Genomic DNA, 5,873 nt, shown 5'->3' with positions numbered 1-5,873 from the left:
AGGAGATGTTCCAACAGGTAAGAAGGACACATGCTCCACTATGTTCATAGCAGCCTTATTTATAATAGCCAGAAGCTGGAAAGAACCCAGACACCCCTCAACAGAGGAATGGATACAGAAAATGTGGAATATTTACACAATGGAGTACTACTCAGCTATTAAAAACACTGAATTTATGAAATTCCTAGGCAAATATATTGACCTGGAGGGCATCATCCTGAGTGAGGTAACCCAATCACAAATGAACTCACACAATATGTACTCACTGCTAAGTGGATATTAGCCCAGAAACTTAGGATACCCAACACTGAAGATTCAATTTGCTAAACGCATGAAACTCATAAGAACGAAGACCAAAGTGTGGACACTTTGCCCCTTCTTAGAATTGGGAACAAAACACTCATGGAAGAAGTTACAGAGACAACGTTTGGAGCTGAGACGAAAGGATGGACCATCTAGAGACTGCCATATCTGGGGATCCATCCTATAATCAGCTTCCAAATGCTGACACCATTGTATTCACTAGCAAGACTTTGCTGAAATGACCCAAATATAGCTGTCTCTTGTAAGATTATGCTGGGGTCTAGCAAACACAGAAGTGGATGCTCACAGTCACCTATTGGATAGATCACAGGGCCCCCAATGGAGGAGCTAGGGAATGTACCCAAGGAGCTAATGGGATCTGCAATCCTATAGGTAGCACAACAATATGAACTAACCAGTACCTCCCGGAGCTCGTGTCTCTAGCTGCATATGATTCAGAAAATGGCCTAGTCGGCCATCAGTGGAAAGAGAGGCCTATTGGTCGTGCAAACTTTATTTGCCTCAGTACAAGGGAATGACAGGGCCAAGAAGTGGGAGTGGGTGGGTGGGAGAGTTGGTGGGGGCGTGTGTGTGGGACTTTTGTGATAGCATTGGAAATGTAAATGAAATAAATACCCAATTAAAAACAAAGAGGTGAATAGGTAAAAATCATGTGACACACACACACACACACACACACACACACACACACATACACACTATGGAGTATGTTTTAGGCATTTTGAATTTCTATGATTTTTTTTTAACCAACATAAAAGAAAATAGACATTTTTTATTATAATTAGTCAGATATAGAATGACAGATATGACAAATTCTCTCTCATTATTTGCAATATATTATTATGATCTATCATGCTAATATTGAAGAAATTATCATTAAATATTTTAACATAAGCATTTATTATTGTTACTATTATATTTAGTAAAACATAAACAATATCTCCTTGAGTTTTCATTGTTGCAGTCCTGCTCAGCCTCAAGATGAAGTGCTGCAGGTAGCCAAAAGAGAATTACTTTCCTCCATAGACAAGCCCCTGGTATATTATTCAATCAAAAATATCATCCAAGAGCATGTGTACATATGAAACATGCTAAATGAGCTCACTACATTGGATATCATATTGTGTGGATCAATGTAACACTAATATCTAAAGAACATACTGTGAGTTCCAGACAAACAGGGCAGACACAATAAGGTCTACAGCTGTGGATGGAGAAGTTTGGGTGAAATAGATATAGTACACATGTATACAAAAATTTAAGGTTATTAAAAAGAGTAACAAAAACCCTAAACAATTGAAATGAATTTTTTTTCTCCCTCAACAGGAACATGTTTTTTTTTTTTTTTTCAATCTGTGCATACACATCACTTAAATTCACTACAGTACACTGAAGGCAGTAGTTAGATTTTAAATAATCATGATGTTCTTGTAAAGCCCTTTGACATAAATCTGTAAGAAGACTCATATGCTTGTATGCTCCAATTTATGGAGATGCTTGAAAGATTAGGAAATCTCATCTTGTTGGAGAAAGCATGCTTTCTGGTGGTGGCAAAAAACAACACAATTTCCAGATAGCTATCCATATTTTTTCCATAATTTTTTCCATGTTCCATGCCCCCCAGAGGGATATATGCTTTCACCTACTGCTCTAATGTGATGTATATATACCTGTTGTTATGCATCACTGATGAAATCACTGACACTCTGAATCTGTAAGCTCTAATAAACACTTTCTTCTATAAGTTGGCTTGATCACTGTGTCTCATTAGAGCAATAGAAAAGTAACTAACACACTAGTATATTTCACATAGTTTATCTGAGAAAGTATTTCCAGTATTACATCATTTTGGATTATATCTAGGAGTAAGAAATTATTTATAAGTTGTATGGTCACAACTGTGCTGTGAACAATCTTAAAATGATTAAAATAAGTATAAAAATGAAATATGGTTTCTGAAAAATAGAAAGCAATGTGATATAGACTATGTCCTGTTATAAGAAAATCATAAAGGAAGATTTTCTTTGGAGTCAGGGTAATCTTTTATGAAGAAGCAATAAGGCATTTGGGGCTCCAAATTTCCTAGAAGTTGATTTCAAAGACATGGAGAAAGGACAGAGGACTTACATATTGTTTAATGTTAGAATACCAGAAAATGACACCTTTACTCTCTGTAAAATATCAGCGAGGAAGAACTATTCCCAGTTTTCTGAGATACTGCCAAATTTATTTCCAAAGTAGTTACACAAGCTTTCATGTCCACCGGATATGACTGTTCCCCTTTTCCTTATTCTCACAAGCTTGTGCTATTCCTTGAGGGTTTTTTTTTTTAATTCCTTTTCCAGATTTTTTTTTTAAAGTTAATCATTCGTACATGCTTCGGCAGCACCTATACTAAAATTGGAACTATACAGAGAAGATTAGCGTGGCCCCAGTGCAAAAATGGCACGCAAAATAATGAAGCATTTCATATTTTTCCAACACAAGTGGAAGTGCCTGGAGCCAGCAGGAGCAGGGACACAGGAGTCCTACCTGACCAAGTTCTTTCCGGTCAGCACCAGTGCCTGGAAACTTTGGGCTTGAACTCGATGGACAGTTTTATGGTCCCCAGAAGACTCTCCACTCCCCAGGCACCCTAGCATACCCAGGATCTTAGGATCACTGGTAAGTGGAACACAACATCTGTTTCAACAAAACTGGGAGTGCTTAGGGCTAGCAGGAACAGAGAAACAGGAGCACCATCAGACCAGTAGCTGAGGTTCCTTCCAGTTGGAGTTGGTCTATTGGTTTCTATCTCAGCAGACAGCCCCATGGTCCCAGAGAAGGTACCACTTCCAGATATTCTAACACACCCAGGATCTTAGAATCCAAAGATCGCAGAATCCTTGGTCACATGAGGGTCTAAGGGTCTTAGAGGAAGCTGGACTGCCAAGAACTCTGACACACATAGAATTTCAGGAGCACAGGATCCCAGAATCACAGGATCACAGAGAAAGCTAGACTCTGGAGACTTCTGAAACAACCAGGATTACAGGAAGGACAGGCTCTAATCAGATATTTTCCAGGACAGGGAGCACTTGAGAAAATCAGATGGCAGGAGGCAAGCATAAGAAGAGAAGGAACAGAAAGCAAGATTATTTAGCATCCTCAGAACAAAACACTCCCACCATAACGAGTCCTGGATACACCATCACTCAAGAAAAGCAAGATATGGATCTAAAGGCACTTCTTATGAGGTTGATGGAGGACTATAAGAAGGACATAAATAACTCCATTAAAGAAATACAGGAGAACACAGGTTATCAGGTAGAAGCTCTTAAAGAAGAAACACAAAAACCCCTTAAAGAATTACAAGAAAGGATATCCAAACAGGTGAAGGAATTGATCAAAAACACCCAGGATCTAAAAGGAGAAGTAGAAACAATAAAGAAATCACAAAATCACAAAGGGAGACAACTCTGGAGATAGAAATGCTAGGAAAGAAGTCAGGAACCATACATGCAAGCATTACCAACAGAATAAAAGAGATAGAAGAGAGAATCTCATTTGTAGAAGATACCATATAAAACATTGACACAACAATCAAAGAAAATGAGAAATGCAAAAAGATCCAAACCTAAAACATCCATGAAATCCAGGACACAATGAGAAGACCAAACCTAAGGATAGTAGGTATAGACAAGAAGGAAGCTATCCAACTTAAAGGACTGTGAATAACTTCAACAAAATTATAGAAGAAAACCTCCCCAACCTAAAGAAAGAGATGCCCATGAATATATAAGACGTCTACAGAACTCCAAATAGATTAGACCAGAAAAGAAATTCCTCCAGTCATATAATAATTAAAACACCAAATACACAAAACTAAGAAAGAATATTAAAATCAGTAAGGGGAAAAGGTCAAGTACCATATAAAGGCAGACCTATCAGAATTACACCTGACTTCTCCCAGGAGGCTATGAAACCCAGAAGATCCTGGGCAGAAGTCATACAGACCCAAAGAGAACACAAATACCATCTCAGGCTACTAAACCCAGCAAAATTCTCAATTACCAAAGATGGAGAAACCAATGTATTCCATGAGAAAACCAAATTTACAAAATATCTTTCCACAAATCCAGCCATTCAAAGGATAATGAAGGGTAAACTCCAAAACAAAGAGGGAAACTAAGGTGTAGAAAAAGCAAGAAAGTAATTTTTCCACAAACCTAAAGAAGATAGCCACATGAACAGAATTCCAACTCTAACAATGAAAATAATAGGAAGCAACAATGACTTTTCCTTAATATCTCTTAATTTCAATGGACTCAATTCCCCAATAATTAAGACTAAGACTAACAGACTGGTTACATAAACAGGACCCAATATTTTGCTGCATACAGGAAACCCACCTCAGGGACAAAGAGAGAGAGTATGCTAGAGTAAAAGACAGGAAAACGATTTTCCAAGCAAACTGTCACAAGAAACAAGCTGGAGTAGCCATTCTAATATCGAATAAATTCGAATTTCAACCTAAAGTTCTCAAAAAAGAGCACTTCTTACTCATCAAAGGCGAAATTTACAAAGATGAACTCTCATTTATTGATATCTATGCTCCAAATGCAAGGGCACCCACATTCATTAAAGATACTGCTAAAATTAAAAACACACGTTATACCTCACACAATAATAGTGGGAGACTTCAACACCCTACTCTCATTAATGGACAGACCCTGGAAACAGAAACTAACAAAAGTTATGAAACAAATGGATTTAACAGATATCTTTAGAACATGTTATCTGAAAACAAAAGCATATACCTTCTTCTCAGAACCTCATGGTATGTTCTCCAAAATTGACCATATAATAGATCAAAAAACAGACCTCAAAAGATACGACAGGATTGAAATAATTCCATGCATCCTATCTGAACACCAGGGACTAAGGCTGATCTTCAATAACAACATAAGTAATAGAAATCCCACATACACATGGAAGATTAACAACACTCTATTCAATGATAATTTGTTCAAGGAAGAAATAAAGAAAGAAATTAAAACTATTTAGAGTATAATGAAAATGAAGCCACAGCATTCCCAAACTTATGGGACACAATGAGAGCAGTTCTAAGAGGAAAACTCAAAGCTGAGTGCCTCCAAAAAGAAACTAGAGAGAGCATACACTAGAAGCTTGATAGCACACACGAAATCTATAAAACCAAAAGAAGCAAATACACCCAAGAGGAGTAGATGACAGAAAATAATCAAAATCAGGGCTGAAATTAACCAAGTGGGAAAAAAAAGAACCATACAAAGATTCAAACAAACCAGGAGTTAGTTCTTTGAGGAAATCAACAAAATAAATAAACCCTTAGCCAGAATAACTAGAGGGCACATAAAAATCATCCTAATTAACAAAAACAGAAATGAAAGGGAGGCATAACAACAAAAACTGAGGAAGTACAAAAAATCATCAGATCACACTACAAAAGAATTTACTCGGCCAGCTACACACGACCCCCGCCGCAGGATTTTGGGACTGCTGGTGAGTGGAACACAGCTTCTGCTCCA

The 5,873-nt window shown here is 37.5% G+C and overlaps 1 non-coding gene across 1 annotated transcript; it reads left to right on the top strand.

Moving 5' to 3' along the window:
- The first annotated feature begins 2,698 nt into the window (after positions 1-2,698).
- LOC115030117 lies at positions 2,699-2,801 on the top strand. Its single transcript, XR_003835745.1, has one exon. It is a non-coding gene; the product is annotated as a U6 spliceosomal RNA (small nuclear RNA).
- Positions 2,802-5,873: the final 3,072 nt, after the last annotated feature.

Source organism: Mus caroli, chromosome X (assembly GCF_900094665.2).
Source record: "Mus caroli chromosome X, CAROLI_EIJ_v1.1, whole genome shotgun sequence".
NCBI classification, from domain to species: Eukaryota; Metazoa; Chordata; class Mammalia; order Rodentia; family Muridae; genus Mus; species Mus caroli.
The sequence above is the reverse complement of the archived record's forward strand: the minus strand, read 5'-3'. Positions and strand labels throughout refer to the sequence as shown.